Here is a 12,953-nt window from a genome sequence, read left to right on the forward strand (position 1 = left end):
CTTGCCATTATCAAGATTTCTGAACGATTCTTACACCGTCAAAGCAGTATGTATTGTTCGCAGTCAAGTTTAGAATTTATAATATATATATATTTTTTAATTATTGAATATTACCTCTATGATCCGTACTTAGGGGCTGATTTAGATGGCAGTCGGACATCAGTCCGCCCGCCATCATAATGGTGATGGGACCGCCAGCCAGATGTTCGGCAGTCCCAACAGCCCAATTAGGATGCGCCTGCCATTATGGCGGGCGCATACTAGCCATTTAACATTGCGGACGGTGCTTATGGCTATAGCACAGTCTGCAATGTTAAAAGGCTACTTTGTGCATTTCAACGAACAACGTGTCAGGCACAAGGTGGTGCACGCCACCTTGTGCATGGAAATTTTGGTGTGTACCCGTGCACCCCAAGGGCACAGCGCGCCCTCACAGAGTGCACCATCAACATGCACCCAAAGAGATTATCAGTCTGTCTCTTTTGAGATGGATAGCCGCCGCAAAAAGACATGTGGAAGGGCTCGTCCTAATCACTAGGGCGGTGCGTGCACAGCACCGTTGCAATGATGCCCTTGTTCCGGGTTACACAAGTCAGACGGAAAAGGACCGCCTTACAAGACCCGCTGCGGCAACAATGTGATTCCCACCGCCATCCTAATTTTGCGGTGGGTGAATCACATTGTGATGGTGGGAGGATCGCCACCACCGGCACGGGGTGGAGATCCGCCTGCCATCATAATGAGCCCCTTTGTTTTAAAAAGGTTGAATAGACTTGTAGCAATGAATCCGTTAATGCTTATCTCTTTACATGTATTACTTGGTATGCATTTCAACATGTACATTATCTGCCATCATCGAATTCTGAATATGTGGTTATAGATGCAATTTTTTTTAAATTGTAATATTGCTAATTTCCTTGCTTCAATAGATACGCGAAAATAATTTCTTCATTTTTATAAAGTTAAAAACATGTAATTGAAACAACAGATAAGTGTAATTTGTATTTTATTTTACTATTAAGATGTGCTAATTTAACTTAATATTACATCTAGATTCTGTCGACGAGTTCTGCGGGGTCTGCAACCAAAAGAAGTCACCTGAAGATGCACAAAAATTTATGGTAAATCTACTCTTTTTTTTAATTAATAATATTTGTAAATAGGAGAATAAAAATAACTTGAAACGAAGAATAAGCGTATTTTGCAAGAAACAAATTTTATAGTTAACATTTTACAAAATGCTCAAAAAAAATAGTTAGATGTACAGTGTTTTTTCCCACAAATAGATTTTGATAAATGTGGTAACTAGCTTAGGCTCCTGGTAATTGGATGACCGGCACACTTGTGTCAGCTTGGGGGTGGCTGATCTACCCAATGCCACTCAGGCTGTGTGAACGACCAATTACAACTTGGTCAGTCGAGCATCACTGTGACTGTCAGCTCTTCCACCACCATGAAAACTATGGTATAAAGGAAATGAATGAGGCAGTGCAGAGGCCCCGTGCTTAAAATGCATGTGCATGCACACCGGGGGTCATAACTTTTGCCCACCTGTGCGCATGTTCATTGGTTCATGGACAACATGGTTTTAGAGTTAATGATGTGCATGAAACATGTAGTGCAGTTCCATTGCGATACTTCTTTGAAGGCGAACCCGCATTTCAAAGAGGCACCGCCGTGGGTACTCTCTGCCAATTTTGCAGGAATGGTTTTGCATATATTTGAAGTGCAAAGCGTGCCCTCAGTCCAATAGTAGTCCTTAGAGAGCTCCAAAGCGGAGGTAGACTAGCGGTCCATGACTTAGATGTAAGTTATATGGCTTGCCACTTGTCCCGGCTGATGCAGTGTCTGTTGGTGGAAAAAAATCCAGAAAGGTAACGGTAGACGGCTGCTCCAGATGCCATAGCTCTAGCAAAGATCCTTTTACGGGTGCAACGGAACATATCAGAAGACACAATGTAAACCATGTTGGTGGAGAGCTTCTGCGCTAGATAGATGAGATGGGTCAAGACACCATGCTCCATGGACCTACCTATCTCAATACTAAGTGGTCTGACACAGGGAGAATAGTGGACGGTGTTGGAGTACTGGGTAGAGACGGGTCTGAATTTAACGAGGGGACTAATACCAATATTCTACACTGCTCACATTCGATGTAATACAAGCAGCATAATATTTACGGGAATGAAACTTCCTGACGCATGTGGCCCTTACCAGAAGAATTAGAAAACAGTGGGGAGTGAGAGGCATGGAGCCGCGAGTCTCAGCCGTCTTTAGATATGTTGCTGTATCTGCTTTGAGGATGAAGACTGTCTCCTGGTTCTCCAAAGCAATGAGGCAAGAAATGCAAAGTCCGCGCCGGCGATTACAGTGAGAAGAAGACCTTGGGAAGCAGATCCCAGATGTGGAGTGGGTGGAAGATTCAATAGCGTACCCCAAAATTATCTAGAAATGGGCAATTTTAGAAAATCAATATCTACGTACTGGATAGAGCATACCTCACCCCATCCTGCAATAGGAGATATTTTGTGATGGAGGCAGCAGCATGCCCAAACTGGGGAGAGAGAGAGAGGCACATAAAATTGTTTTTTTTGGGAGCTGCCCTAAACAACAGTCCTTTTGGGAGTACGTGTTTCACCAGAGTTTGTTCTCAACAATTGACGTATGATAGTGTCCACCCATGTTTCAAGATAAACGTATGAAATTAGGAAGTAATGAAATATTACGTCATTTCTTTAAGAGCAAATATGAAGAAAAAAACCTTTTCAATGTAAACAATAATGAAGCAAAAGGGTCTTGTGCAGAGGGTTGATGCATTTATAACTTGCGTTGATGGGAGGCATAGCATAGTGTAATTTTCAAGGGGAAGGACAAGAATGCAGGGGGATGTTGGGGAGGGGGACTCCGAAGAAAGTCTGTACCATCCCAATGTGACAGAAAATAATTAGGGGACAACCCCCACTACAGTGTTGGATCGTATACAGACAGGCTCCCAGCACTATCCAATAAGCACAGTGGGCATCGCAGTCTAGGGCTCCTCAGGGCAAGGGCCATTCCCAGAGTCCGAATCCGTCCCAGAGGAATGTTCTCCTGAATCGCCATCACCTACATCCATTGGCCATCAATCGAGTGCTTTCTCATGCCCTTACATTCCTCCCAGCTAAGGGCTCTGCCTTATGCTCCTGCCCACATGATGATGTCCTTGTTCCATGTCTCAATTGCTGGATCCATCTGGGCTTTCCATTCCATTGTAATGCGACATTTTGCAAAACCCAACGCGAGATCCAGTAGTCTGTTCTCCAAATTTACGCTTTGGTGGCCTATGGAAAAGAGACCCAGAAGGCACGTCTGCACCGTGTAGTGCAGCTCTCTGCCCAGCCCTGCAGAAAGTTTACTGAGAAACAACCTCCAAAAAGTTTGCAGTCCAGGACATTCCCATGTCGTGTGGCCATAATCTGCATCGAGGTATAAGCACCGTGGTCAGCCACGCGTCACCCCCACATATGTTACATTCAGGTGGTTAGGTATCATGTAAGCCATGTGTGTGTATTTGAATTGTATGTTTTGAGACGGGTATTGAGAGAGATCTTATTAGGGTACTGAAATACCATCCGCCATTCTGCATCCAGGAGGGCTCTGTCTCATAATCTGTCCAACTTAGCCCTAAGCCTGTCTAAGGGACGTATGGACGCTGATTGCAGGGCCACATAAAACCACTTCAGTAGATGCTCCGCTGTCCCAAACAGGAACAGGGCATGCAGCACTGGGAGGTTCTCCTGTTCATTTCACCACTTATTCCACAGCAGGGCAAATGTATGCGCCAAAGCCTCGTGAAACAGGGACTGACCCGGGGTTAAAACCCAGTCTTCTCGAAGCACGTCAATGGTGAGGATGGATTAATCAAGAAAGCAGTCCCCTACGTTAGCAAGCACAGCCTATGTCCAGTGGGACAGTTGCTCAGTCTTAAAAACTGAATGTGGAGCAAAATGTGGCAAACCCACAAGGAGCAACATAGGTGTGTACTTAACTTGATGCCGGCCGCTGCCTTGGAATTGCATCCAGGCATGGAAGCAATGCACTGCAGTAAGGAGCATTAATGGGTGGGTGTTGCTGGCATCATCAATTTTGTCACTATTAATTTAGTGATAAAATTCAGATATTACAAAAACTTGCCATCCTCGTTCACACTCTATACATTGTGCCAGCAATTGCAATTCGAACAGTCAATATATATTATTAAAAATTTGGGACTCCTGGACTCCTTCAGATGGGGGTTAAAAGACACCCTAGGCCACACGTCTCCCCACACTTGATGTCCCGTTGTTGAGTGAGCGAAACCTACTGCTTGGCATGAGTACAGATTGGTTGACAGAGAAGTACAATAAGCATAGGAGCATGACAATTTTAAACAGGGAGACCTGGGACATCATGGGCAATTTCAACATACGCCAAAAGTGGACACGCAACTAACGCAGCGCTCTGCCCATATTTCCCACCTTTAAGTCATCGAACTTAAACATATTAATGTAGGAGAGTCGGATCTTCTTGTTTTAGTTAAGCCCACTTTTTGACGATGTCTCACTGCTTTCGACTTAGACTGGGGTACTGAATACCTGGATCGCAGTCAGTCTATCTGCTTTCTCCTCTAAAATGATTGCATGTACTTTATTTACACTCGAGATTGGATTCTGGGGTACCTTATCAGTCCCTAGTATATGTTACCCCATGTACCCAGGGCATAGGTACCCCAGAGGGCTCACAGGGGCTGAAGCATGTATTGTGTCTAACCTGAGAGGACATCGAAAATGACAATACAGTTCTGCTACCACAGCCTGTGTAAGGTTGTGCATGCATCCCTTATTTATATATATGTTTACTATATATATTCATAATAAGTCTGCATATAATCCGATCAGCCACCCCCAATGCAGGCCTTATCAATGTTGATGGCAGGGTTGCTGTGTTTTGTGTGAGAGGCTGCATCTTTGGGAAGCTATTTTACGTGGTTGTCTGAGATGCAGCTAACCCAAAATATGTTACTGTATAATAACCTCGCTGTAAAAGCTTATTTAAAAACCGTTGTTTAGAAACATATCGTTTTTGGTGTCAATCAACTTGGAATCATACATCCCCACCAGTATCTGGCAGGGGAGGTATGATTCCAACCTCCTCGAGTGACTTATATGAAACACCGGTATACCCGGTACCAGCTTTCTCGAACATGGGCATCACAAATTGCATGCCGCTAGCCCCAGACACGAGTTTGCTCTCCTGCTGCTGAGCCAAGCTCGAGCAGAGGAAGGCCTGACAATAGGTTTTATGTTACATGGAAGTGTGACCACCTCCCAGACAGACTTCAGTGTATTAGGGATGTGTGGGTGTAATATTAGAGTGAGAGAAAATCTCCACTGGGAGCCTTTCATAGCCCCTAGCTTTAATAATCCGATTGTCTACCCATCATGTGTGGAACAGGTAACAATCATCTCTGGCATGAGCATGTTTAGTGTCTGCCTTGAGCGAGAGCAGGTTCTCACAAGCGGTGGGTGTCAAACTTGTCTGTGGTGAAAGTCTGATCAAGACTGAACAGTCAACACACTGTTAATTACAAGGTTATCAGGGTACACCTTTACCATGCAGTCTGTGTGAAAATATAATTGAATACAATAAAGGTGTCGGAATGGATTAATCAATACAAGCTGTTTAAGACCAAACATCATAGGTTTCTGTGAAAGCATCATGACCCTGGGAAAGTTAATACCGCCAGTACTATTTCAATGTTCACTTGTACTGTCAGTAATTTAACTGTACAGTGCATTGTCAGATCTATGAATGTTAATATGCTATGCACTGGACTGTAATGATCCCTGCCGTATGTGATATAATTCAGTAATGTGTCATCTCGTTACATTTGGAGCTGAATTTCATTTATCATAGCTCAAGAAACTAAATTTGAAGCGATACAACATCCTCCATTTGATTAAGCGATATTTATTTATTTACAACAATTCGTATAAAAGTTCGGCGCATGGTTGCTCCAGAGGGAACGTGCATAGAGTAAGGGTGCTGAGAAGTGAGTGTGTGAAGAGAAAATTCTCAGAGAGCAATAGAAGAATTAAGATAAGTAACAAATTAAACGGTTTACAATTCACCGTACAAGGTGTCCTGGTCACGTATGAATAAATAAAGTCACAATTTTCAGTACAGAATCCAATTCATATTTTGGCACGTTGGGTAAGGGACGTGTACCAGGCTCATTCGTAAGGGGGTGTCGACGTTTCGACCCGTCTTAGGGTACTGCGGTAATTTGATGCCTTGACCATGCGGGTCTTCTTCAGGACAACAAGGAAGGAGGGGCAACCTGACGGAGTCCTCAACTTGACTTGGGGGTCTAAAAAAGGGGGGGAGATGTAAGTTAGATGATCAGGATGTAGTATAGCTAATTTGATTAACACCTGCCAGAGCGGGTGTATGCTTACCTAGCGTGAATCCAGGAAAGGTTCAACCATGAATCAATAGTGGCAATAATTCAAAAACCATGTGTGTGGTCCACAGACACTGGAACTGAAATTAAACAGAATTGGACAGTGTCAGGGCCAAGTCGGCGATCTATTCGCTCAGATTGCGCATGTGGGGGCATAAGATTGATTAAAATTCACAATACCTGCAACGCGGACTCAATCCGTTCAGCAGTGTAACACAGGGAACCAATTTGGGCATCACATATCCCGGACAAGGGCCTTTCTGTAACGCGGACTCAATCCGTTCGGCAGCTTGTTCCAGGGAACCGGAATTCAATTACGGCAGCCGTTCTAAGGGGAAACCAAGGTGAATGATATGGGTACCAGTTGGCCAGCGTCGTGAGTTCAGAACTAAAAGGTCTCCTAGCGTTCTTACCTGCATCTAATGCAGAGCGTGTTCCCGTGGCGTCTCAACCGGAGGAACCGGGGGCGCATGCGCTCTAATTATATGAAGCGCACCGGGTAACCGTGCACGTCGTGACGGTGCGTCGTTAAGAGAGTCAGAGTAGAAAGACTCACCGGGGCAATACCTCTGTAGTTCCAACGGGGCTTGTGATGTCTATGTGTACCGGGGGTTGGACACGATTGGAATCGTGATTTAAAAACAAAAGCAGTACTCCGAGTTCAATAGATTAATCGGCACACAGTCTTACCGAATACTGTCATGTAACAATGGATCCGATATAATGAATACACAGATCATGAAGTAACAACATTTCTAAACTTACAATGAATGAATAAAACCTGACAGACAATAGAACAATAGTTCCAACATATATATAATATAAACATACGTACAGTTAAACATAACATAGGCAGTCAATGTAAGGGCCAAAATGTACAGTGTTGACCGGTTGTAATTAAGGGCAGTAGATTAGCAGAACAGGCCACATTTCACAGTATACATGACCAAAGAAAATGTTTAACTGTACGTATGTTTATATTATATTATATATATGTTGGAACTATTGTTCTATTGTCTGTCAGGTTTTATTCATTCATTGTAAGTTTAGAAATGTTGTTACTTCATGATCTGTGTATTCATTATATCGGATCCATTGTTACATGACAGTATTCGGTAAGACTGTGTGCCGATTAATCTATTGAACTCGGAGTACTGCTTTTGTTTTTAAATCACTATTCCAATTGTGTCCAACCCCCGGTACACATAGACATCACAAGCCCCGTTGGAACTACAGAGGTATTGCCCCGGTGAGTCTTTCTACTCTGACTCTCTTAACGACGCACCGTCACGACGTGCACGGTTACCCGGTGCGCTTCATATAATTAGAGCGCATGCGCCCCCGGTTCCTCCGGTTGAGACGCCACGGGAACACGCTCTGCATTAGATGCAGGTAAGAACGCTAGGAGACCTTTTAGTTCTTAACTCACGACGCTGGCCAACTGGTACCCATATCATTCACCTTGGTTTCCCCTTAGAACGGCTGCCGTAATTGAATTCCGGTTCCCTGGAACAAGCTGCCGAACGGATTGAGTCCGCGTTACAGAACGGCCCTTGTCCGGGATATGTGATGCCCAAATTGGTTCCCTGTGTTACACTGCTGAACGGATTGAGTCCGCGTTGCAGGTATTGTGAATTTTAATCAATCTTATGCCCCCACATGCGCAATCTGAGCGAATAGATCGCCGACTTGGCCCTGACACTGTCCAATTCTGTTTAATTTCAGTTCCAGTGTCTGTGGACCACACACATGGTTTTTGAATTATTGCCACTATTGATTCATGGTTGAACCTTTCCTGGATTCACGCTAGGTAAGCATACACCCGCTCTGGCAGGTGTTAATCAAATTAGCTATACTACATCCTGATCATCTAACTTACACCCCCCCCCCCTTTTTTAGACCCCCAAGTCAAGTTGAGGACTCCGTCAGGTTGCCCCTCCTTCCTTGTTGTCCTGAAGAAGACCTGCATGGTCAAGGCATCAAATTACCGCAGTACCCTAAGACGGGTCGAAACGTCGACACCCCCTTACGAATGAGCCTGGTACACGTCCCTTACCCAACGTGCCAAAATATGAATTGGATTCTGTACTGAAAATTGTGACTTTATTTATTCATACGTGACCAGGACACCTTGTACGGTGAATTGTAAACCGTTTAATTTGTTACTTATCTTAATTCTTCTATTGCTCTCTGAGAATTTTCTCTTCACACACTCACTTCTCAGCACCCTTACTCTATGCACGTTCCCTCTGGAGCAACCATGCACCGAACTTTTATACGAATTGTTGTAAATAAATAAATATCGCTTAATCAAATGGAGGATGTTGTATCGCTTCAAATTTAGTTTCTTGAGCTATGATAAATGAAATTCAGCTCCAAATGTAACGAGATGACACATTACTGAATTGTGAAGTATTGAGTCAGGACCATTGTTTGTTGTACTAATTCGATTCCCAGGTCCCTGCCTTTTGGGAAAACCCCATTTTTTGCAATGGTATGTGATATAAGGCATGTTGTAAGGCTGATTTACCAATATTTCCGTGCAGTATTTGTGCACAGACTTAACAAGGTATTTTTCCTGATGCTTTTTAAATCTTTAATTTTGTATGCATCATTTTATGCCTCCTCTATTGGGAGTTCGTGTGAGTTGATTCAAGACTACCATTATGGTGGCACAATGCAAGCTGTTGTTAAAAGGGACCCTTCTTAATACCAATGCTCTCAGAACCAGGTTTTCTACTTAATGGAAACTTGGAGAGGTACAGCGTCAATGTGAAAAAAAGCATGCATTGACCATGTTTTTAGGAAACCACAATAGCACTGTGGAACTTGTTTTGATGAACCTAGTGATTATCAGAGAAAGTTGCATCACATATCATTAAAAAAAATAGTTTTCCTTTTAAAATTTGGCCCGGTTCCTAAGGATATTGTTTACAAACTCCAAAAATTAAAAAAAAAGGTTAGCAAAGCTATAACATATTGACCAGCATACAATTTAAAGGGAATAACATTTATTTATTTATTTCCTTTTCCAAAAGCCTTTTTGTGATGAATGCGGTCGTTGGATTCATCTTGAATGCATTGAAACAGATGCAACATCCTTATTGGCGATCGAAGGTTTTAGATGCCGCAAATGCTTATAATGCTATTCATTTGAGCAGTGCTGTCAGAGTATTAAAAACACTATCTCTGTGATGTGAACTGAGATTTTGAGATACATTGAATCTATTTTCCAAATTGTGTTAAGAGTAATATAGGTGTTTAAGTTGCTCACATATCATATGTTTTTATGTAAAATTATATTTAATATTTATTTTTCATAAGCAGAACACTGTTTTGTACTTGAGTGTAAATATTTTTGTCAACATTTGATAAATAACATTTTATGGTTTGACTATGTATTGTCTTTGATGCATTATTACAAACAGGCATGGACAAAGTCTCTTTCCTTGTCATAACATGACAAACATATGTTTTGACAACATGAAGCAATGGGATATGCCATCATACATTATTCATAAAAACACAGTTATTGAATTATTGCTTATTTGAACCCTGACTTAAGACTTACATAAGATCAATGGTAAATAACACATGTTGCAACATTCTTTGTTAACTATATTCTCAGTGTAGTCTGTTAATGTAATCCATCACCTAAATCTACTTTGTGTGTGAGAGATACAATAGCTATGTACAAATGCTAAGAATGTTGAGGGAGTTAGTGGTATAACCATACTTGTCATAGTGCATCATAAGCAATAAAGACACAGTTTTTGTTTTAATATTTTTTGGGACCAAGACTTTATGAATTACGTGTGAACAATAGGAAATTTAACATGTTGCAACATTCTTCTTTCTTTACTATATTGTTAGTGTAGTCTGTTAATAAAATACATGATCTAAATCTACATGTTGTCTGAGCTATAGAGTATCTGTGTACAAAAACTAAGATTGTTAATGCAGTTACAGCTGTAACTGCATCGATGTCCACTGCATCATAAGCAATATAGATATATTAAAGTCCAAATAAAAAGTATTATTAAATATAAAATGGTGAAATTTTAAAACAACCAACATAAAGGGTAAGTTACCTACCTTATGTAAGACATATTGTGATAGAGACATGACCTACCAAAATATTCATTAATTTTTATTTTCCAGACGTCATGATCGATCTGGAAGATTATTGATAATGGAACCCCTGTGTGACGTACGGTGTTGCCAGTCTACTACGCGTGACATCTTAGGATTTTTGTCCACCATCATTGTGACATTTGCATTGTCTATGTAGCCACCACTCATTTGCGCCATTCTCATGACTTTTCACTTCTTTCCATGTCATAAGCGCAGAGTCATGAAGTGACTGACCGTGGAGTATTACTAAATACAACTATAGCCCTGAAGGGACTTGCCTTTGAACCTTAAACAAATCCACAGTGCTGAGAGTGAAAAGTGGGCAATACCGAAGTGAAGGTAACTTGTCTTATATGATTGAGACAGATAGCTCAGAGATTACTTACCTTTTGAACAGATACACAAGCAATAAATCATGCCAAACAGACAAGACAAAATGGCCATCCATGCAAACATGAAAATCAAGGCAATAGTGTCCAAAGGACGTGTGCTAGGATGTTCAAGTGGCAACTTAGTAGTGTTCTTTAATGAGAACACCATGCATGATAGCTGTGGTGGCTGCCTTTGCCCTGGCAGAATGGTCCGTAAGACCGTCATAAGGTTGTATCTACGCTAAGTCTTAAACAATATTGATACAGAGGATGAGCCTGCAGGATCAGGTCATCTTTTAGAACATCTAGCCCCTTCTTTGCTACAGGCTACACTATATAGAATTGGATGATTCTCCATGAATAATTTTTTGAAATTGAGAAAGACAACGCAAGTTTAGGTTACAAACAGTGGTGACGACACTATAATATGGAAGGGTGTTGAGGTGCATAGTTTTGGAAATTCCAATTTGAAAATGTGTTAACACCTTACAACGCACGTTCTGTTAAGCACTACCTTGTCTGCAAAGCTAGGTGTCTGCAGCTCACTCATCCTACTTGCATGGTTTATTCCCAGTAAAAGAGATCATTTCATAGTGAGCAACCATAGAGGAAAGTTGCGCAGTTTTTAATACGGTGTGGATAAGAAAGTAAGTGAGAACCAAAATAATGTACAACTAAGGCATAATAAAGGTTGAAAAGATAAAATACTGGCTTAACACATTCAAAAATCTTTTTTCAAAACGGCACTTAATAAGGGATGGCTGGTCGTGCTGTGAAGGGAAGATGATAGGGTACAAAAAGTAGACATTCAGAGTTCAAAGAGAAGAACCCTGGATGGACAAATACATAATTAATAGGACAATAGCTGGAATACAGGCAGATAGGTGGTTGACAGCCCTTTCTGTACACTATTTAGAATTGTTTTTCCTTTGGCAGTCATATATCGATTTTGTGGCGGGATCTCATGTTGCCGGAATAATTTCACAAACTCTATTAATAAGTTTGAAACTTGACAACTGTCACAGACAAATCACCACACAAAGAGGTGGAGGGTGGACTGGTTCTGGCAGAGGTTAACAACACCCGCCACCTCTGCTGCTACGACAGAACATCCTCCCTGAGTGGCAGTCGCATTGCAGGATCTATGTTTATTGACATCAGTTTGTGGTACCAGACTCTCTGCAGATTTCCGGGCCCCTAGAATGACTTTGGCCAGTTGTACTGGACCGTTTGTAACACTCTTGCCAGAAGTGGCATGGCCGTTAATGATTAATGGAGGCGTGAACTATACTATCAACGAAAAAGGTTGCAGACAAATGTTCTTCTAAATAAATGTCCAATCTTCAAAAATAATGACATTGATATTTATGAGGCGAAATGATCTAACCAATTCTCAGCCATATGCTTAAAGAGTCCTTGTGCAACATCCGGATGGCGAAGGCAATGGTGATTTTCAAGGCACCGTCAGCTGTGTTCGTCCGCTGTGGTATTTACGGAACCAAGCCAGATGTTAGCCCTACAGGGACATGCCATGCTGTCGAAGTCAAACCCAAAGGCATATGGCTTCTCCACACAGGGTTCACAGCCCCACATCGCTATGATTATTGCGGTACCACATGACGGTCATGTTGTATGTGAATACAAGAACTAGCCTACCATGAGCAATTGCAAAAAGGCTTTTATTTCCAACCATATTGTCAGATGATCCAACAGGGTGATATTGAGGTTGGCTTCCACCCGAGATAAGCATCCTCTGAGAACCACCTCTCACACATGGCCTCCACATCCCAGAAGGTATGCATCCCTAACTACTGTGACATCTGCTTTGGGAAATAAAAGTGTTTTGCCTCTGACCAAATAGCATTTTATTTTTTTTACAGACTGAACAGCTTAAGCAATACCCTCAAAGATGTGAGCCAGGTTGGTGTTTTTACGCAGACGCTGTTCCATTTGGAACTTCAGGTCAC

This window comes from Triturus cristatus, chromosome 4_1 (assembly GCF_964204655.1).
Source record: "Triturus cristatus chromosome 4_1, aTriCri1.1, whole genome shotgun sequence".
NCBI lineage: Eukaryota > Metazoa > Chordata > Amphibia > Caudata > Salamandridae > Triturus > Triturus cristatus.